Genomic DNA, 23,810 nt, shown 5'->3' with positions numbered 1-23,810 from the left:
ACCTGCCATAGTTTTTTCAAAGGCTGCTGAGGGTTGTAATTATTTTTCTCGATGTAATATATATAGGTAGTGGGCATGGAAATACTTATATTAGTTCTTTTTTATAAAGGTAAAATTTATTTTGTTCTTTCTAATATAAATAGGTAGTGGTTGGGCAAAAAACTTGAGTCGAGCGTCCGTGAGCTCATGTGTTTATCTCAAAAATAAAAATGAAAATAAGAGAGCCAAGAGGACATTATTTTCATATCTATAATATAATAAATAGTTAGTGTGTATGCAAAAAACATCAATGGTGCACTCGTGAGCTAATGTTGTTACATTTAGCTCTCAAAAGTTAAAATGGAAATATGAGAGTTGATGGGATTTTTTTAATCCTTATATCACCCACCTTTTAAAACGATGCCACACCAAGAATTTAGAACCACAGAGCAAAAAAAGAAAAGAAAAGAAACAGAATTCAGCTCCAAGTGGTGATCCAATTTGGCGGTAGGTCTCACGCCACGCTCTGTGCCTCCAAATAAAATCCTAGCCCAAAAAAATCCCCAACAGATACACCTGTACCAACTCGCACCTGACTCAAATCTCATCTCACCGGCGGCGCCTCCAAATCACTCGCCGCCAGCCGTGCCCCGATGCCGACGTGCCCTGTTTGCTGCCTGGTCCGACCTCCATGCTACCTCCACCGCCACTTCATGGATGGCTTGTCAACCATCGCCCCATCCATCTCTGGCGCCTTCCCCGTCTTCGTTTCTCACCGCGTGCCTCACCAAGATCTGGACGCTGCCTCACCACCCTCCATCGCCCACTACTTGAGATGTAGATGGTGATTTAGAAGATTGGTTTCGTCCAGCGACCATCAAGACGGCGGCGGCGGGAGACACCAGGTTTGGGAGAGGCAACCCGATGATGCAGATAGGCTAGGTGATGGGTTGGAAACTCTCAAGGAACCCGGCTACAGCACCATTAGATCTGCTCCCCTTCAACTACTCGAGGGTAATATTTTGCTGGTTCCTTTTTCTTCCATAATTTCCTGATGTAGGATTTGTGATCTGGAATTTGGCTCTTCTAACCACCTATCTGAGATCTCCTTTTCCTAGTTGCAGTTCATCTAGATCAGGAGTAAGATCAATGTCCTTTGCTCTTATCAAAGGTATGGTTCATACTTCTATGTTCCGAACTGTCTCTAAATTTCTACAATGAATAATTTCAACTCAAGTTTCCCCTTTAAGCTGCAATATTATGCAATCTCCAGCATGCTCAAGAACATCTAATATATGACTAGACTACGTTCAGAGTATTAACAGCGCAACTATACTAGGAATAGCCGAGGGCTTGTATCATGGGCCATACCATAGTTACTAGCTGCTGAAAAATCTATATACTAAAAGGTTCATTCAGATGCTAATACTGCTCGGTGGAACAGAAAATGATTATGTTATTCTGTAATATTTTTTCTCCATGTGAACACTTGTCAGTATACTCTGTCTCTTCTGTTTTATTCCCCTATAACGCAGGCGCATTAATCGACTGCTCACCATAGGTAGCAGGACTGGGTTTGCAATATCAAGATAATCTTATCGACCTTGCTATGTTGGTAAAGTCTGAAGCTTAAACTTTTTACTAACTTCTCCACTTTCTGTTTTCTTACAGTCCAGTACTTGACAATTCCTTACCTGGTTGTGTATGCCTACCATTTAAGCTCATCGTGTCCTTCCTTTGTGCATAACTTGTATTTTTATTTGTTATATTTAGATTGAGTAAGCAGCGTACAACTCCAGTGCACGTACACAATTAGCTGTAGCTGTTGGGGAAGGTGAGTAAGCACACAACTGATTAAAATAGTGTAGATAGTACTAGTACTAGTTGCTTATGGCACGTAGTTGTACATAAGGTGATGAACGGCCAAATTCATAGCATGTCTAAATCAATTCAGAGATGAGAAAACATACAGTTAACAGGAATAATGTGGCATGTAGTGGTTGGGTGATGACCTCCAGATATTGCATCATTCTGAGATTGTTCAGTACATTGAATGGATGAATGGCTGTCACTTCTTACTAAAGAAACATTGTTCTGTTTTGATCTGCGATTTTTTAGTACATTACCGATCTGTTTTTGTAGTGATGCGCTGATCTAAACTTTTGTAGTAACCAAAGCGTCAAACAACTATACTTATGCAACTAAGGCCCTGTTTGATAGCTCTGTATTTTCTAAGTATTCTGAAAATACTACAGTTTTTAGGATTACCATGGTTTTAATTACTTTGAGCTGTTTGACAAGACCTAAAAACTAAGATATTAATACTGCAGTTTTTCCAATACTATGGTATTTTCTCTGTTTAAAAAAAGAACCTCAGGCCTCTCTTTTTTTAAACTGAGCACGCGAAAGAACAAACTCATCGTTATCTTCGGTCGCTCCCAAGCCGCCGCCGGCAGCCCCATTATCTGTGGAGGTCGTCTTGATCGGGCGGCCATGGACAGATCAAGGAACGGCAGTACAGTGCAGTACGAACTGCCATGGTTGATGGGGTGGAGCAAGCTGCTCCGGGCAACGCGGATGAAAGCCAAGTTTTTTCAGTTCACGAGCAGCTTCGCCGCATGATCCGTTGCCGACACCACCGTCCTGCGGAGCTTTAGGTCATGCCTCCACGCACACCTCTTGGTGATCCGAGACGCGAAAAGAAAACCAAGCTGCTCGGGGCAACGCGCAGCTCCGCCGTTGACTGCCTCCTCCTAATCCAATTTGCTCTGGTAGGTGTAACACCGAGATTGTGCATGGCGTGTTTAGCTTGGCCATTCAGTTCGTGCATGATCATACATCTGTGCTAAGTGCATGGCCGTTAATCAGTTTAGATGTGTCTAGCTAGCTCAACGCACCGTTCGGAACTGCTTGAAACGGTTCTTGCCAAACAGGTGAACAATATTCTAAATACTTTCAAATACTCTGTTATGGCAAAACTGTGGTATTGTGTATCTACGAACTAAATTACTGTAGTTTGCAATACTTCAGTTTTTATAATACTTTGTTATCAAACGGGGCCTAATTATGAAATATGTTCAGTAGATTACTATAGTTCATTGTCATATGCCGCCCTACTGGACTCACTAGTCATTCACATGCTACTTAGAACTTTAAGTAGCACACTAGTTAAAAGTGCAGCAGGGATCCATGTAAATTTTTTTGACCGACAATTTTTATACAAGTTTGTGTCTTCTTGTTTTGCCAAACTAATATACCGTATTATTGGCCCATCTGCATACCCGCAAATCTAGTTAATAATGTACTCAGATTCGTAATCTGATAGATTATATGCTTCTTAGTGGTACTGTTATACGTTTTTATCTTGTATGTTTTCATCGCATTAAGATGCAACACGCTGTTGTGTTTCCTCAGTTTATAGGCATTGGGGGAGTTAGCTGTGAGATTTGAAGCACAAGACAGAGCACTTGAAGAGATGCAAAGGAAGCATCAAGAAGAATTGGAAGCGGTGAAGAAGAGCCAACAAAAGAAGAATGAAGCATGTGAAAAGAAGCAACACATGATACAGTTAACCTGATTGGTTTTCTATTGAGGGCTCAAGCAACTCAGCAAGATTCCATTGTCTTGTGTATTGTCGTGTCAAACTTGATTCGGTGTTATTTTTTATTGTCATTTCTATTTAGAGGATGATTTGCCTAAGAGATTGAATATATGATATGATTTGTCTTTCGTTTCATAATGTGATTTGGCTCACAGTTTATTTATATAATGTGATGTGATGTGAATTAAATACTTACTATTGAAATGCATTTGCAATATAGTGGATCTGATAATTCATAGCAAGTTATTCAAAATATAGTAAATGTATTTTGATGATGTCATCTTCATCAATAATGAAAGTAGTGATGCTCGTAGTGGGGTAATCTGTGCGGGTGTTGATGTGGCATAAAGTCAGTAACGTTTGCTCCATCATTGAATATTGTACAACATGGCATCTTTGCTCCTAACTTGTGACATCACTCCACCGTCATAGAAATAGCAAGCTGTTGACGTTCTATAAAACGTCACCGAAGGTCCCATTTTCAGTGACACTGTTTTGCGCGCGCCGTCACGAGAAGTAATCTGTGACGGGGATTCCGTGACGATGCTCGTGACGCCCATAAAACGTCACTCAGGTGTAATTTGTGACGTTATTAGCAGGTCGATGACCTTTTTTGGCTCGTCATAGTAGGCCTAATCTCTTGTAGTGTACGCACAAAATAATGATTCCTCCACCTGACATCTGGGACCCACCAGAAGGGCCTCTGTATTTCGCGAAAAAAACGTTCCCTCCGCTGACAGGTCGGACCCACCAACTATATCTTCGCACGCAAGGAAGTGCCTCCTTATTGCTAACAAAAAAACGAATACCCCCTGCTAGTTGGGACCCACCAAAGTGGGAGGCTGACTTGTGGGCCTACTAAGTTGACGGGGACGGAGGGCTTTGTCAACTTAGTCAATATGAACTTCTACTTCGCCGAGTCTAGGTATCTTCTTATCTTCCCCGCGTAACCGTAAGGAAGTTTTACTCCTACGAGGCAGGTGAAAAACTGCTCGATCTCCTCCTGACTTAGAGTGAAGCACGCGGGAGGGCAGTCATATTCGATCTTCTTGGCCTTTTGGCCTTTGCGACAACTTTCTGTGTCCTTCGCCTCATCATCATCATCATCATCATCATTAGGGCATTTTGCGTGAAGCTCCTCCCTGATGCCCATTGATTGCAAGTCTGCCCTTGCTTTCGGCCCATATTTGGTCCTCTCTGGCATGTTAAGCAGGGTACCAAGCAGACTCTCGCACACGTTCTTCGTGATATGCATGACATCAAGGCTGTGAGGCACACGGAGGATCTTCCAGTACGGCAAGTCCCAGAAAACAGACCTCGTTTTCCATACCTTCAGCAGCGGCTCTAGCGCCTTTCGCTTCTTTCCCGGCAGTGGGCACTCTTTCCAATTTTTCAATAGCTCGTCTATTTCCTCGCCGCTCCTCGTACGTGGGGGTCTTCGGGGTTCGGTTTCACCATCGAACAGATCCTTGCGTTTCCTCCATGCATCATCGTCGCGAAGACACATTCGATGTCCCATGAACACGGATTTCAAAGACCCGGGATCTCTATCTAGCTGGCGATACGTTGTGTCATCCATGCACCTAACGCATGCACAAAATCCGTGGACCACCTGCCCTGCGACATATCCGTAACCGAGATAGTCGTGCACCGTCGTGAGCAGTGCGGCGTCCCACGTATTGGCTGGCGTTTTCCACAGCGTGTCTAGCTCCTCTTTCAGTAGCCCCGGATACAGATTGATGTCGTTCCCTGGTTGTTTCGGCCCTTCAATTAGCATACTCATGTGAATGTACTTCCTCTTCATGCACATCCAGGGGGGAAGGTTATACATCCACACAAACACAGGCCAGGTGCTATGTGTGCTTCTCTGGCTGCCAAACGTATTGACTCCATCGGTGCTCGCGCCCAGCACGATGTTCCTTGGATCATCCCCAAATGCTGGGTGTTCGAAGTTCAATGCTTGCCACTGGCTCGCATCCTTAGGGTGACTCAGCATCTTGTCTTTTTTATTTATCTCCAGATCATTTCCGTCATCTTCTCGCTTCTTCTCCTCCCTATCCGCGTGCCAACGCAGGATCTTTGCTAGCATAGGTTCCGCAAAATACCGCTGCAGACGAGGAGTGATCGGAAAGTACCACACCACTTTTCGAGGAGCTTTCTTCCTCTTCTTGTATCGAGTGACGCCGCACACCAGACATATGGTAGACTCCGCGTGCTCGTCTCGATAAATGATGCAATCGTTCATGCACACATGGTATTTCACGTGCGGTAAATCCAGAGGACACACGATTTTCTTCGCCTGCTCGAAACTGGTCGGGCACTTGTTCCCCTTGGGAAGACGTTCGTGCCAGAATGGCATGTTCTCGTCGAAGCATGCGTCAGTCATTTTGTGTTTTACCTTCATCTCCAGAGCCATGAGCGTTACTTTCAGGTGGGTATCCTCGGGCCTGCGTCCTTCATACAATGGAGTAACCGCGTCTATCTCCAGTTGATCCAGCTTGGCTTTCTCTCGGGCGGCAGCTCTTGTGTTACCCGTCTGCTTGAGAAGCAGCTCTTGAATATGAGGGTCCTGCACCCAGCCCATCGATGGTCCATCGTTGTCTTCTCCGGCATCTTCATCTTCATGATCATGCCCTTTATCTTGATCTTCCTCATCATCATGTCCGGCATCTTCTATATGATGACTGTGTCCTGCATCTACTTCGTGATCATGTCCTGGAGATTCTTCGTCTTCTCACCCGCCCTCGCCGCTATTGTCTTGCTGCCCTTCCTTATTTCTTGCCCGGCCCCCATCGACGACTTCATAATCATCTTCATCACCTTGCCACCGATAGCCATCCATGAAACCACGCACGAGCAGGTGGTCCCGCACCTGTCTGGAATCCGGGTCCATAAGTCTCTTGAGCTTGCATCTTCGACACAGACATCTTATCTCCGTCTCGTTCTTTTGAAGCATCTCGGCCTTCGCAGAGCTCAAAAACCTATCTCCCTCAGTTTTTGAGAACCAAGGTATCAATCCAGTAGGAGGCTCCTCAAAAGTCCCACGCACCTACACAAACGAACAAAGAACTCGCAACCAACGCAATAAAGGGGTTGTCAATCCCTTCACGGCCACTTGTGAAAGTGAGATCTGATAGAGATAATATGATAAGATAAATATATTTTTGGTATTTTATAATATAGATTGGAAAAGTAAATATGCGAATAAAAGTAAATAGCAAACTTATATGATAAAAGATAGACCCGGGGGGCATAGGTTTCACTAGTGGCTTCTCTCAAGATAGCATAAGTATTACGGTGGGTGAACAAATTACTGTCGAGCAATTGATAGAAAAGCGAATAATTATGAGATTATCTAGGCATGGTCATGTATATAGGCATCACGTCCGTGACAAGTAGACCGACTCCTGCCTGCATCTACTACTATTACTCCACACATCGACCACTATCCAGCATGCATCTAGAGTATTAAGTTCATAAAGAACAGAGTAACGCATTAAGAAAGATGACATGATGTAGAGGGATAAACTCATGCAATATGATATAAACCCCATCTTTTTATCCTCGATGGCAACAATACAATACGTGCCTTGCTGCCCCTGCTGTCACTGGGAAAGGACACTGCAAGATTGAACCCAAAGCTAAGCACTTCTCCCATTGCAAGAAAGATCAATCTAGTAGGCCAAACCAAACTAATAATTCGAAGAGACTTGCAAAGATAACTTAATCACACATAAAAGAATTCAGAGGAGATTCAAATATTTCTCATAGATAAACTTGATCATAAACCCACAATTCATCGGATCTCGACAAACACACCGCAAAAAAGAATTACATCGAATAGATCTCCAAGAAGATCGAGGAGAACATTGTATTGAGATTCAAAGAGAGAGAAGAAGCCATCTAGCTAATGACTATGGACCCGAAGGTCTGTGGTAAACTACTCACAACTCATCGGAGGGGCTATGGTGTTGATGTAGAAGCCCTCCGTGGTCGATTCCCCCTCCGGTAGAGCGCCGGCGAAGGCTCCAAGATGGGATCTCGCGGATACAGAAGGTTACGGTGGTGGAAATAGTTTTCGTGGTCGCCCTGATGTTTTCGGGGTACGTTGGTATATATAGGAGGAAGAAGTAGGTCGGTGGATGCCCGAGGGGCCCACGAGACAGGGGGGCGCGGCGCGCCCAAAAGGGAAGGGCACGCCCTCCACCCTCGTGGCCTCCTCGATTGCTTCTTGACGTGCACTCCAAGTCCTCTGGATTACGTTCGTTCCAAAAATCATGCTCCCGAAGGTTTCATTCCGCTCGGACTCCGTTTGATATTCCTTTTCTTCGAAATACTGAAATAGGCAAAAAAACAGCAATACGGGCTGGGCCTCCGGTTGGTAGGTTAGTCACAAAAATGATATAAATGTGTAAAGTAAAGCACATAAACATCCAAAAGAAGTAATATAATAGCATGGAACAATCAAAAATTATAGATACGTTGGAGACGTATCAAGCATCCCCAAGCTTAATTCCTGCTCGTCCTCGAGTAGGTAAATGATAAAAACAAATTTTTTGATGTGGAATGCTACCTAGCATAATTCTCAATGTAATTATCTTTATTGTGGCATGAATGTTCAGATCCAAATGATTCAAAATAAAAGTTCATATTGACATAAGAAATAGTAATACTTCAAGCATACTAATCAAAGTAATCATGTCTTCTCAAAATAGCATGGCTAAAGAAAGTTCATCCCTACAAAATCATATAGTTAGGTCATGCTTCATTTTCGTCACGCAAAAATGCTCCCATCTTGTACACCCCCGATGACAAGCCAAGCAATTGTTTCGTACTTAAATAATCTCAAACTTTTCAACCTTCACACAATACATGAGCATGAGCCATGGACATAGCACTATGGGTGGAATAGAATATAATGATGGGGATTGTGCGGAGAAGACAAAAAAGAGAGAAAGTGTCACATTGATGAGGATAATCAACGGGCTATGAAGATGCCCATCAATTGATGTCAACATGAGGAGTAGGGATAGCCATGCAACGGATGCACTAGAGCTAAAAATTTATGAAAGCTCAACAAAAGAAACTAAGTGGGTGTGCATCCAACTTGCTTGCTCACGAAGACCTAGGGCATTTGAGGAAGCCCATAGTAGGAATATACAAGCCAAGTTCTATAATGAAAAATTCCCACTAGTATATGAAAGTAATAACATATGAGACTCTCTATATGAAGAACATGGTGTTACTTTGAAGCACACGTGTGGAAAAGGATAGTAACATTGTCCCCCCCTTTTTTTTGGTCCTCTCTTTTTTAAATTTGGCCTTTCTCTTTTTTTTTATTTGGGACAATGCTCTAATAATGATGATCATCACACTTCTATTTACAACTTTATGGATTACAACTCAAAACTAGAACAAGATATGACTCTATATGAATGCCTCCGGCGGTGTACCGGGATGGGCAATGAATCAAGAGTGACATGTAAAAAATTATGGATGGTGGCTTTGCCACAAATACGATGTCAACTACATGATCATGCAAGGCAATATGACAATGGTGATGCGTGTCATGATGATAAACGGAACGATGGAAAGTTGCATGGCAATATATCTCGGAATGGCTATGGAAATGCCATAATAGGTAGGTATGGTGGCTGTTTTGAGGAAGATATAAGGAGGTTTATGTGTGATAGAGAGTATCGTATCACGGGGTTTGGATGCACCGGCGAAGTTTGCACCAACTCTCAAGGTGAGAAAGGGCAATGCACAGTACCGAAGAGGCTAGCAATGGTGGAAGGGTAAGAGTGCGTATAATCCATGGACTCAACATTAGTCATAAAGAACTCATATACTTATTGCAAAAACTTACAAGTCATCAAAAACCTAAGCACTACGCGCATGCTCCTAGGGGGATAGATTGGTAGGAAAAGACCATCGCTCGTCCCCGACCGCCACTCATAAGGATGCACAATCTAAGAACACCTCATGTTTCAAATTTGTTACACAAGTTTTACCAAACGTGCATGCTACGGGACTTGCTAACTTCAACACAAGCATTCTTTAAATTCATAATCACCCAACTAGCATGACTTTAATATCACTACCTCCATATCTCAAAACAATTATCAAGTATCAAATTGATCATAGCATCCAATTCACTTCCTATGATAGTTTTTATTACACCCAACTTGGATGCCCATCATTCTAGGACCGATTTTATTTAACCATAGCAAATACCATGCTGTTCTAAAAGACTCCCAAAATAATATCAGTGAAGCATGAGCGATCAACAATTTCTACAAAATTAAGCCACCACCGTGCTCAAAGAAATATAAGTGAAGCACCAGAGCTAAAACTACTTAACTCAAAAGATATAAGTGAAGCTCATAAAGTATTCTAATAAATTCTAATCATGTGGGTTTCTCCCAAAAGGTGTGTACAGCAAGGATGATTGTGGCAAACTAAAAAGCAAATACTAATATCATACAAGACGCTCCAAGCAAAACACATATCATGTGGTGAATAAAAATATAGCTCTAAGTAAAGTTACCCATAAACGAAGACAAAAGAGGGGATGCCTTCCTGGGGCATCCCCAAGCTTAGGCTTTTGGCTATTCTTGAATATCTTGGGGTGCCATGGGCATCCCCAAGCTTAGGCTCTTGCCACTCCTTATTCCATAGTCCATCAAATCTTTACCCAAAACTTGAAAACTTCACAACACAAAACTCAACAGAAATCTCGTAAGCTCCGTTAGCGAAAGAAAGCAAAACACCACTTCAAGATACTGTAATGAACTCATTATTTATTTATATTGGTGTTAAACCTACTGTATTCCAACTTCTCTATGGTTTATAAACTATTTTACTAGCCATAGATGCATCAAAATAAGCAAACAACACACGGGAAACAGAATCTGTCAAAAACAGAACAGTCCGTAGTAATCTGTAACTAACGCAAACTTCTGGAACTCAAAAACTTCTACCAAAATAGGAAGACCTAGATAATTTGTTTATTGATCTAATGCAATTGGAATCAGTATTTTATCACGTTCTGGTGATTTTAAACAATTGTTTTCGTGAACAGAAAGTTTCTGGAATTTTCAGCAAGATCAAATATTTGTCATCCAAGAAAATCCTATAGGTCTTACTTGGCACAAACACTAATTAAAACATAAAAACACATCTAAACAGAAGGTAGATGATAAATTTATTACTTAACAGAATCAAAAACAAAAAACACAAAGAAAATTGGGTTGCCTCCCAACTAGCGCTATCGTTTAACGCCCCTAGCTAGGCATAAAAACAAGGATAGATCTAGGTAGTGCCATCCTTGGCACTCAATTCATAAGTAGCTCGCATGGTAGATTCATAAGGTAATTTGACTTTCTTTCTTGGAAAGTGCTCCATGCCTTTATTTAATGGAAATTGGAATATAATATTCCCTTCCTTCATATCAATAATTGCACCAATCGTTCTAAGGAAAGGTCTACCAAGAATAATAGGACAAGAAAGATTGCAATCTGTATCAAGAACGATAAAATCTACGGGCACCAAATTCCTATTTGCAACAATAAGAACATCATTGATTCTTCCCATTGGCTTTTTAATGGTGGAATCCGCAAGGTGCAAATTTAAAGAGCAATCATCAAAATCATGGAAACCTAGAATATCACATAAAGTTTTCGGAATCGTGGAAACACTAGCACCCAAATCACATAAAGCATAACACTCATGATCTTTAATTCTAATCTTTATAGTAGGTTCCCATTCATCATAAAGTTTTCTAGGTATAGAAACTTCCAAATTAAGTTTTTCATCATAAGTTTGCATCAAGGCATCAACAATATGTTTGGTAAAAGCTTTATTTTGACTATAAGCATGAGGAGAATTCACAATGTAAGCCGACTACAAAATTTCTGACACCACATGAGAGTAAGATTCAAAATTCTATATTAAACTTTAGTAATTCAATATGAAGATTCATAGGCAGTAAGAGAACACAAATGGATGTGCTCATAGTATATATGGTTGATATAGACATCGATAGTAATAAATCTACATGAATTTTAAGTGCAGTTGTATCATGATGGTTTAGTAATCCAGATCCTAACATCCCTACTCCTGGAGGCGAGCTAACCTTGGTAGAGACATGAACATAACTAGTGCTTTATGCAAGAATAACGTATAAAAACAGCCTGCGTCACTGTACTATATCTATAGAGAGGAAGTTCCTTGGGTAACACCGAACATGCCCTCGAATAACTTAATATATAATTCTTGCTGCATCCATCAACTAACCAAATATTTCTGTCAGTAATAAAATATTAATTCTGCTATTACAACAAATAATTAACTGTTCATAATTAACTTGAGTATTTATCTTCTCTTGTCTCAGATTTTTAAGCAATAACAGATCCGAAAGATCATAGTGATTAAAGTAATTTGAGGAAAGCCATATAGCCTCAAAAAGGTGATTAGCATTGCATATGAGGCTTCCAACTATACGCATCTCCCCTTTTATCAAGTAAATATTATAGCCCAAAGATGAAATGATACATGGAAAAAACAACTGTTAAATGCAGAACAGGAATAATTAAGCTTGTTCATGGCATATTTTTGGCTGAACCAAGTACGTAGGCTTTCTTGAAGAAACGTACTTCCTATTTTGTTTGCACGTAACGATAGCAAATAGTTTATATGGACAATAGTTAGTCTCTTCATTGGAGTACAACTGACTTTGGACTACAAAAATACCATTCAGATTATAAAATCATGCATGTCTTATCTTAACAGGGAAAAAATCACATGAAGAAAACTGGCAATTGCGTAGTTGTGTAGGGAGATGTATATGCACGGCTCATATAATCGGGATAAAAAAATTCTAATAAAAATTAATCACATGCATAACTCAACGTGAAGTGTGACTTATCCCCATACTCTGAACCTGTAGCAATACTGTACATGCGCTAATTTGCCTACTTCGTGTAATTGATTTAAGCGACAGGAACACTAACCCAAGCAAACATACAGTGCCCAACTGGACTAACAAATAAGCAATTTTGATAAGACAGAAACCAATCAGATGGTTCTGATCAAGGAGTTCACTCACCGGAAGTATATTAATTTCAATGGAATCAGTATGAAGAAACTATACCCACTTTATGTGATAAGAAAAGAAAATGCATATCTACATGCAATCTGTTGGGTAACAAATCAAGTTTCTCAGGTATCGACATTGGCCATGCCTCAACCTCCAATAATATTTCACCTGCAGGGTAATGACATCCAATCCAAAGCCATCATGTTTCATCTGTCCACCCAACGCAGCATACTATGCTTCAAATAAACAAATATCAAAGTAATCTTGCGAACGACCTTTAGAACACAGCAGCGTTTCAATCTAATAGTGAATTGCTTATTGCACATGCACTTGGAGACGTGTGATGTGGCCGGGGGGCGTCGATGAGAAGCACATGGGGCATGTGTGCCCTCAGGTGTGTTATTGTGCAGACGTAGGCCAAATCGATCAGGGTGTTGGGTGTAAGTACGTCAACGTGCATTTTCTTGCCGGAATAGAATTGCTAGCTACCCTTCGGAAAGATCAATCCAGCAGCCTGCTTCCTCATGTACCTTTGCTTCTCAGGGAAACCAATCTACATGTATTTATGTGGGTGTCATACACTCCTAAAGTACAGGCCCAAAGAATCGCATCATATATCTGGCCAGCAATACTTGGCGTTCGCTAGACAGTCGAGTTCGTTGTAGTTCACACAGTCTTGTCGCCGTTGCACGCATCCCACTGTCTTTGCCAAGCGCCTGCAAGCCGATGCACATTGCCGCCTCCAGCCGTCCGGCGTTAAAAGACCAGCATGAATATGGATATTGGCTAGCTCGCATCCCTCATCAATCTCCAACTCCGAGCGCTATATACATGTCAACTTGGAGTCCTTAACTTTATCATCGAAGCTTAGGTCTCGTGCAACATCTTTTGAAATTCAATAATTAGGGCAGCAGGTGGCATGCGGGAAGAGGATGGGGTGAGGCGGAGGTAATTAAGGGGTTTCCAAGAGATTTTTTTTTCACGAAACTCAAAAGACTATGGTATGAAATTAGCTTGCACGTGGGATAGTCTCCAAGGAGTGCTGGCGTACGTAATCTGGCGGATGCCCAGACGTCTACTAAATTCTCAAGATTAATGTGGGAGTCTTTTTTTCATAGAAACTCAAAAGATTTTTAATGGAATAGGCTCGTAGGTGGGATAGTCTGCAAGGACTCTTGACGTCCTTCATCTGATGGATGCCGGTAACTAATAGACAGATCCAACGGACAGTTTTACTTAATTCTTAGGATTAACGTGGAAGCTCGTATGGTGCCTTCAATTATTAAATATAAGATAATTACGATCACGATGAACAAGATGCATAGGATAAAACTTCTGATGAAATTCCAATTTCAATCGGTTGTAGTTCCATGACCCCATATCATCACAGAGCCTATACCATGTCAATGCCTCTCCCTTCAAAGATAAGGGGAAGACCTTCTTCTTGATAACATCCTCGGGCATACCTGCAAGCTTAAATAATCCACAAACTTCATCCATATAGATTAGGTGTAATTCGGGATGCAATGTTCCATCGCCTGTAAAAGGATTAGCTAGCAGTTTCTCTACCATACCCGAAGGAATTTCAAAGTAAACATTTTCAGTAGATTCAGTAGGTTGAGGAGCAACTCTTGGCTCTACTGGTTGGGGTGAAGATACCCCGAACAAGCCCCTCAAAGGATTATTTTCCATAGTAACAAGTGACAGTAAATTTCAGCACACTATATAAATTTTTCCTTACCAAAGGCACTTCACTTCCTGGCAACGGCGCCAGAAAAGAGTCTTGATGTCCCACAAATATAGGGGATCTATCGTAGTCCTTTCGATAAGTAAGAGTGTCGAACCCAACGAGGAGCAGAAGGAAATGACAAGCAGTTTTCAGTAAGGTATTCTCTGCAAGCATTGAAATTATCGGTAACAGATAGTTTTGTGATAAGGTAATTTGTAACGGGTAACAAGTAACAAGTGTAAATAAAGTGCAGCAAGATGGCCCAATCCTTTTTGTAGCAACGGACAAGCCTGGACGAACTCTTATATGAAGAAAAACGCTCCCGAGGACACATAGGAATTATCGTCAAGCTAGTTTTCATCATGCTCATATCAGTACACCACAACACTACATTCCCAACAGCCAAGTTGGCTGGGAAAACAGCTTTCGTCAACAGACAGTCGGTCGGGAAAGACTATTGCTGACCAATCATGTCTGTTGGGGAAAGTCTAGACAGGAAAACCCTTTCCCGACCGACATATCTTTCCCGACCGATTGCTTGATGGCAATGGTATATCTTTCCCGACCAACAATCTGTTGGGCCTGCCATGGGCCTTTCCCGACCAACAGTCCATTGAGGTAGTCATGGGCCTTTCCCGACCAACTATCGGATGGGAATTCTTTCCTGGCCAACATTCTGCTCGGCCTAGTGGTAGCCTTTCCCAACCGACTGTCTGGCAGGGTTTGTTTTGCCGACCAACAATCAGACGGTGTTTTCATTTGCGACCAACAGTTTATTAACATTCTATTTATCCAACACAACTTTAATTAACATATGGTACGGTTTGCCACATACATATAGTTCATGTGTTCTAAGAATAATCACTAAGACAACATACATCAGGTTCACATCAGGCGCACCAATTTTTTTTATTCCATTAACTAATTGTCACATACATACACTTCAGTCTGTTCCAAACATAACCACCAAGACACCATACATCAGGTTCAACAAAGGACACTTAAAAGTCTGCAAGTATGAGACATCCGTTGTACAAAATGAAAACTAAAACATCCAGTTGACGCGTATCACTGGCTTCATGGTTTATTGCGAGTCCAGTCCTTATGTTTGCTTCCTACAAAAAGTTAAACAAGTCCCAATTATTAGAATGAAATTAAATGCAGGCAGAATTCAGATGTGCACTATGCACACACAACAGCAGAAAATGAAGAATACACTTGCCTAATCTACAAAACTAGCATTTCTGGACGTGAAACCCGCTAATCAACTTCCAGTAGTAGCCATGGATGTGGCATAGAAGCCCTCCGTCCACTTTTTGTCTATCCCTTTGAAAGGGAATGCATCATTTACTTTGTATGATTGCTGATCATATAGTGTCCTAGGGATTGATCATATAGTGTCCTAGGGATATACTTAAGTTACTGTACATAGGTACCAGCATCCAACATACAACTTTATAAATAGTGATACAGTGAGCTGAAAGCTAGATATATATAACTGTGACTCTTTCAGTAGATGTACATATGTTTCTAGTAGTTCACACTGGATATAGCGAGCTGAAAGCTAATTATAGATGCGATTCTTTCCAAATGAGTATTGTCTTGGCTCACCTTACATTGTTTTGGGCAGGAAGGGAGAACACTTAAAAGGTTCCTGTGTCCAAACAGTTCCCAACATTTTCACCCTGAATGGAAATAGGAATTAAAACAAATGAAACATAAAAATGAGTAAGAAGAAAAGAAGCTACAACACCAAAGTAGATTAACGTGGTATCCTTACCAAGGTAGGCGGACGCAGACTAGTATTTAGCTTTGACAAATGAAACATAAAAATGAGTAAGAATAAAAGAAGCTACAACACCAAAGTAGATTAACCTGGTATCCTTACCAAGGTAGGCGGAGGCAGACTAGTATTTAGCTTTGACCTGAATACACCATGATAATTGAAATCATTAGTATTGGATGATATACTCTGTTGAATTTTGCCCAAAAGGGTAAAATTCCGGATTGTATATTCAAAGCCATGAACAACATCCATCAAAATCAAGCATTTACAGCAAGTAGGCTGGAACCAATATACCATGCATAAAATATTTCTTATTGAGATGGAATCACATCAATCATACATGCCGTAGCTTCAGCTTGTACTATAGTAGTTGTCGAGAGAACAATGCAGAAGAAAATTAGAATGCTCAATGCTGCATATAGTTCACGATTAGTGGCAGCAAAAGTACATAACAGGAGGGGTCTAACAAAGGAGAACTTGTTTTATTAAATTATTGATGCAGTATCTAGAAAATTTAAACTCATATGATTTTTCTCCATTTCATGAACCTAAGAATAACATTTTGCCACTCGACAACCGTGGTAGTGCCTGAAAAGGGTTGCATAAAAACCCTATTTTTATAGAAAGAAACAAATATACACAACCCTTTTACTCAACGAGTAAGGGGAACATGATGCAAGAAATGCAACCTCAACACTTGGACAGTAGTAACTAGAAGACAGTAGGGAAGTATATTAGAGTTTCCTGTTTACATGTAACCCAGTCTTCTCTTTGTTTATTTCTTGGATGAACTTTCAGACATACCAACCATACGAATTACTGTGCTAGTTTCAGATTAACACCTGAGATTAGTATGCCATGATATTAACAGCAAATGGCCAGGAATGACATATATGGCACAATTTATATATATTGCCCATGGTCTACACAGGAGGAGGAGCAGCAGGAATAGCCAGCGAATGTCCAGGAATTTTATTGAAGGATAACCAAATTGCCTGCTAAATTTCATTGAAAGAGACAAGAAATAGGCCGAAGACACAAATTTTCCTTTTATGAATATACATATATAATATCAGTATAATCTCATGTTTTTGTTTGCCTTAGAATGTATTATTGCTACACAAGCATGATCCTGCAGGGATAACTATACCATGTGTACATATTTGATCCTACGAGTACGACTTAGTCATGTTTCTTGGATTATTTACAAGCGGTATTCAAGATCTTATTTTTGCAACATTAGCCGAACAAAGCATAATAACCCACCTTTCAGGATTCCAGGCGTCATTCGCATCTACCACATCACCGAATAGTCGCATTCCAGGTTAGTACTGTTTCCACCCTTCATTTGCTGGGCAGTGTTTTAAATGTTCGCCTACGAGGTTTTACAGGTGGTGTCACATTTTCCATACAAGATTAACTATAAGAAATCAAAATTTGAAATAAACAAGTTGAACCCAAGTTGTTATTTGTCAAGGAAGACCAAGCGTATGATAGCCAATTCAACAAAGAAAAATTCCTGTGAATCAAATGACATCTCTTTCTTTATAAGAAGTGAGAGGTTTTCAGAATTAGCATCTCTTTCTTTATAAGAAGTGAGAGGTTTTCATACTTAGCATCTGTTTCTTTATAAGAAGTGGTCATGAACATCATAATTAATTGGACTATGATTGCCATGAGAAATATCTAGGAGTTAAATCGCAGGGTGGACAAACTTTGATGGCTGCAATGGAAATTTAGTTTTAAAAGAGACTGTACTAGACAATACTGCTAGTTCAGATGTCATATGTAGGTATAAACACTTGCAATACTGTCAAAGTAATCTACTTAAGCAATCAACATGCATGATCAGTGTTAAGGAAAATCCAAAGTGTGAAAAGGCATTGTATACAGCCATGACATCCACAGATAAGGAGGGCCTCAGTACACGTGGTGGAGAAACTCACTGGAGTGATTGCAACAAGCACATTAAATGGATGATCACTTGAAGATGAACTACGCCCACGGTGTAGTTTTCTGAAGAAAAAATCACACAAGAATCAGAGCCTAAACAAAACATTTAGTACTTGTTCACACACTGCATTGGCTGGGAGCTGCTAGGAATAAACTAGGATAACATATTAGAAAAGCTTAGAGAAGCACTGTTAAGAGTAAAAGTACATATTGTTCTTTATTGTTCAGTACATATTGTTCTTTAGCTCTAATATATAACCATCAAACTACGGTCTAACAACTTCAATAAATCTAGCAGCCAAATTAGTTATAGACAAAGCATTACCTGGATATTCAGCTCACCAATTTTATAAAAAATATATGTTTGCTAGCCACTATTTCCTACTTTTTTTATTTATCATTTTAGGTATTCACGTAACTTTTGAATTAAAGTGCCAACCTCCACGCTACTAAATCACAACATCATATACTAAAAGAAAAAAATTGGACACACAACATTTTATAAACAAAACTCATATAAAACTGAAATTATTTCGAGTCAGCATATATCAATAGATCTGACGAAAATGTTATTTTCTAAGCAAACAACAAACACATACAGCGCACTAAATCACAGACGAAGAGGAACCCGCCGGTGCTGATGTGTTCCAATCTGCGAGATGAATTTGGTAGTCAGGTTCGAGAAACAGAGCGGGTGTGTGTGTGTGGGGGGGGGGGGGGTGCGGGAGTTGCCTCACTGTGGGAAATTGCCAGCAGCGGTAGCAGGGTGTGGGCAGTGACGGTGGGGAGCAGGCCGGTGTGGGGGCACTGGTGGAGATGCGAGACGACGCGGGGGCGGCGGTGGAGAAGCAAGGTGGCGTGGAGTAGTGCCCCGCCACGGCCGACAGGAGCTTCCGGCACCTGTTGAGCCTGGTCTTCGCCGGGATCTGCCTGGTGCCCAGGACGACGACGAGGCCGGAGTTCTTGGTGACGGGGTGGGGATGGAGCAACTTGGTGGGGGAGAGGGTACGAGCTCGTGGGGGATGGGCGGTGTGGGGCGGCGGGAGGGTTTGAGGACGACGGCGCGGTGCAGCGGCCGGCCAAAGAGAAAGTGAGCGCCGTGGTGTTGGAGGGCAGCGCGAGTGGCGGCTCGTGGTGGGGGAATTAGGGATTTCACGGTACGTGGAGGGAAAGAACAGTGAGGTTCGAGGGCTGGGCCGAAATTTAGCGCTAAAAATTTACGTCTGCGCGCGCTTGGCCCATGTAGCCACATGCGATCTGTCGGCGTTATTTGGCGACCCATAGTTCGATGGGTATATGAGGATTCCCGACCGACCAGTCGATGGCAAATGTGCATGCATTCCCAACCGATAATTTGTTAGCGTACGAAGGTTTTCCCAACCAACATTCTGATGAGAGTTTTTCCAACTAATGATCGGTCGGTAATAGTTATCTTTTCCAACACACGTCAGTAGGGAATACTGTACCGTGGTGTAGTGTATGATTCGCATTCGGTACTTTGATAATTTGATATGTGGGTGGACCGGTGCTTGGGCGCTGTCCTTACTTGGACAAGCATCCCACTTATGATTAACTCCTATTGCAAGCATCCGCAACTACAAAATAAGTATTAAGGTAAACCTAACCATAGCATGAAATATATGGATCCAAATCAGCCCTTACGAAGCAACGCATAAACTAGGGTTTAAACTTCTGTCACTCTAGCAACCCATCATCTACTTATTACTTCCCAATGCATTACTCTAGGCCCAAACAATGGTGAAGTGTCATGTAGTCGACGTTCACATGACACCACTAGAGGAGAGACAACATACATCTCATCAAAATATCGAACAAATAACAAATTCACATGACTACTTATAGCAAGACTTCTCCAATGTCCTCAGGAACAAACGTAACTACTCACAAAGCATATTCATGTTCATAATCAGAGGAGTATTAATATGCATAGTGGATCTGAACATATGATCTTCCACCAAGTAAACCAACTCATCAACTACAAAGAGTAATCAACACTACTAGCAACCTACAGGTACCAATCTGAGGTTTTGATACAAAGATTGGGTACAAGAGATGAACTAGGGTTTGAGAGGAGATGATGCTGGTGAAGATGTTGATGAAGATTGATCCCCTCCCGATGAGAGGATCGTTGTTGATGACGATGGTGATGATTTCCCCGGCAGGAGGGAAGTTTCCCCGACAGAACAGCTCTGCCGGAGCCCTAGATTGGTTCCGCCAAGGTTCCGCCTCGTGGCGGCGGTGTTTCGTCCCGAGAGCTTGCTTATGATTTTTTCCAGGGTGAAAGACACAATATAGACAAAGATGGGCACCGGAGGCCTGCCAGGGGGCCCACGAGGCAGGTGGGCGCGCCCAGGGGGGTAGCGCGCGCCCCCCACCCTCGTGGATGGTGGGTGGTCCTCCTTTGGTAGTTTCTTCGCTCAGTATTTTTTATTAATTCCTAAAATGACTTCCGTGGAGTTTCAGGACTTTTGGAGTTGTGCAGGATAGGTCTCTAATATTTGCTCCTTTTTCAGCCCAGAATTCCAGCTGCCGGCATTCTCCCTCTTCATGTAAACCTTGTAAAATAAGAGAGAATAGGCATAAGTATTGTGACATAATGCGTAATAATAGCCCATAATGCAATAAATATCGATATAAAAGCATGATGCAAAATGGGCGTATCACCACATAGTCCTCGTCGTTGGTGGCGTCGTTCTCCCTCTTCTGCGTCTCATCCGCCAGGACCTGGTTCAGGGTCTCCTCACGAGCCATGGCCTCCAAAAGCGTCCCCTCCAGGCCGTCCAGCTTCAGATTCAGGTCATTGATGGAGTCGTTGGCCTTGGAGAGTAGCTCGGCCTTGCCGAGGACTGCGGCCTGCGCATCCGCCAAAGCGCCGTTGGCCGTGTCCTGCTCCTCCGTCAGCTCCAAGACCTCTTTCTTCAGCCCATCCCGCTCCACCTCCAGCTCCTTCACCTTGCCGGCGTGGTCCAGTGCCAGATCGTGGAGTCCATCCTTGTGCTTCTGCTCCAGCTCCTGGGTCCACTGCGCGACGAGCTTCTCAACCTCCTCGTCCTTGCCGCTGAGCGTGGCGGTGAGCACTTCCTCGCGGGCGGCCAGGTCCTCCTCCTGGGAGTACAGCGAAGCCTCCTGCTGCTGCAGGGCAGCCTTGTCCTTGGTGGCCTGTTCCTTCGCCACCTCCTGGGCCTTATCGACGTCAGCCTGCTTCAGGATGAGCTCCCGTTTGCGCTCGGCCATCTCGTCCTGGGCAGCCTTCAGTCCTTCCTGAGCCTCGCGGAACCAGGCCTGCGTCTGAGCGACGCGCTCCTCAAGATCCACCTCCGCCTTGTCCACGGCCACCAACCTGAATTTTGCCTAGTATAGGCGGGCACGGTGGAGCGCCTGGAGCTTCTGGAAGTTGACGCTCATGGCTCGAAGGAGCTGCTCCTCTTGGGAACCGCTGCCACCGGTGCTCGGTTCGTCGACAACCTGGAGCCCGGCGGTGGCGAGCGCCTCATCATCAAACACCTCCCCTTCGGCTGGCGCTCTGGTCCTTGCCGTCCCTGGGAGGTGGACGAACAAGTCATCGCCCACCTTCAAGTACTTGCTCGGGGTCGGGGCTGTAGGAGAGGGAGGTTGGTCGTCAGCCACCTCCTCCCCGGCAGCGGCCCTGCCGGCCTCTTCGGCAGCAGCCTTGCCAGCCTCCTGATATGTCTCCGTCTTTATCTATAATTTTTGATTATTCCATGCCAATATTATACAACTTTCATATACTTTTGCCAACTTTTTATACTATTTTTGGGACTAACATATCCTATATACCTAAGAAATTCACTCCCCCTATCCTATTTATCTTAACATGCAAGCTAACCATGTCATCTCAACATTCAGCTATGCCATCTCAGCAGTCAATGCCACATCAGCAGCTTTTCTTCTGAAACGAATAGCAGCGTCGTTCGTGTAAATGGTTCCGTTTCCAACCCAACCATGCAGCCGAATAGCCGATCTCCCGAAAAAAGGTTGTGCCTCTCGATCTCCCAGAAACCTTATTTTCGTGACAGCCACGATGCGTTTGCAATTCCACTTTTTCTGACAATCTATTCTCTTTTTCTCTATTTATTTATTACATGAGCTGTTTTGGAGCGAGCTACAGTGCCCACGTACTGCGGTTCTATGGCCAAGTCAATGCCCCCACTTAATAAATCTTCCAAAGTCTATCTCTTCTTCCACTCCGTTCCTCTCCGTTGTCTAAAGAAAACTCCCATCCCGTTCCTCTTCTCCACCAAATTAATGCAGGAATAACAGATGGATTGATTCCCCCTATAAGCAGTGGAGCACCCGTCGCCTGCAGCCTCCTGGTACAGGTCTGGAGGAGGCGGAGGCTGGAAGCTTCTTCTACCAGCCGGCTGTCAGTGGGAGACGCCGCCTCCAGCATGTAGCCACCGCCTGTGGTGTCGCACACCTCCAACCTGGACTTATTCGGCAACTGCCCGCTCTGAGGTTCTCGCGTTCTCTATGGCCAAGTCCATCGAGGGCATAACGAATGGTATGCCACTCTCTCGCAGTCTCGCGCTTCACCCGACCTTCCTCGGCATCTCCAGTCCTCTGGATCTGACCTCTCCGTCACGTGGTCTGTGTCCGCTTAGGTACAAAAGAATTGGTGGGACGTGAAGCAGCTACTGGCGCCCGAGGATGCCGTCGTCGCACCCCGCCACAGTCACCACGCCCGCCGTCGCTGTCGGACTACAAGGACGGGTCAATAACTCCCTCTTCACTATGCTATATCGGCCAATCTGGTATGTTTCAATATTGGGTCGTCGATCTGACAACTATGTTCATTTCTTGGATCACTTTAGTAGTTAATTGAAGTCAGGATTGAAGTTTCATTATATAGATACCTAAAGACGATACATCTTCATTCAGTTATTATTGATAAAAATACGTTAAGTTGGGAAGAAGCTGCTGAGACCACTGCCGTTGGATTTAACTTTGTCTGAATGTCCAACGTGGCAACATGTATGATCACTCTATTACTCCTACTACAACATGTTGTCCTTGGACATCGGGTTCTATAATACGGTTGCGTAGGGATTTGGATCCTGCTGCTCGAATGTTTGAAGTACATATGAATTCACAACCTAAGTTCAGAAAAAGAACTCCCAGTACGTCCATGTTGCATTCTAATGATGTCACACGCATAATAGTAGTCACTTCAGGTAGTTAATTTGAAGTCGGGATCAAAGTTTCAGTGGAAACCTAAAGATGGCACGTCTTGGTTCAAATATTGTTGGTTAAAACTACATTACGGTTGAGAAGAAACTGCTGAGACCTATGATACACAAAGCATAGCAGATGTGTTTGGGGCCATGGTTTTGATATTGTTTGATTGCAAAAATGTACTGGTCAGATATTCGATACTGGGTTACCACAATATACTTGTCTTCCATGATGGTGACCAAAACCTTGCCCATTAGCAGGTAACTACTCCCTTATCTTAATCCCCTATTAAATTTCTGAAATTAAGCTCACCGTGCTACTTTTTATTTTCTCGTATATGTCATAGGGCTCAAAGAAATTTGGAATTCCCGTCCTTTGGTGGTACATCTCTCAAACCCTCACCGCATTTGATTCATAACAGGTTGTTCCTAATTCCAGTATGGCTCCA

At 42.7% G+C, this 23,810-nt stretch overlaps 1 long non-coding RNA gene across 3 annotated transcripts; it reads left to right on the top strand.

The window, feature by feature from the left end:
- The first annotated feature begins 585 nt into the window (after positions 1–585).
- On the top strand, positions 586–4,361 carry LOC120968196 (uncharacterized). 3 transcript variants are annotated; one of them, XR_012188623.1, is made up of 3 exons: positions 586–993; positions 1,104–1,150; positions 1,541–1,727. It is a non-coding gene; the product is annotated as an uncharacterized lncRNA (long non-coding RNA). The 3 variants fall into 3 exon arrangements; XR_005762414.2 differs by lacking the exon at positions 586–993 and adding an exon at positions 3,394–4,361 and having other exon boundaries at positions 1,019–1,150; positions 1,541–1,594; XR_012188622.1 differs by lacking the exon at positions 586–993 and having other exon boundaries at positions 1,019–1,150.
- Positions 4,362–23,810: the final 19,449 nt, after the last annotated feature.

The sequence above is a fragment of the Aegilops tauschii genome, chromosome 7 (genome assembly GCF_002575655.3).
Source record: "Aegilops tauschii subsp. strangulata cultivar AL8/78 chromosome 7, Aet v6.0, whole genome shotgun sequence".
NCBI lineage: Eukaryota > Viridiplantae > Streptophyta > Magnoliopsida > Poales > Poaceae > Aegilops > Aegilops tauschii.
Note: the sequence above shows the minus strand (reverse complement) of the source record. Positions and strands in the feature narration are given on the sequence as shown.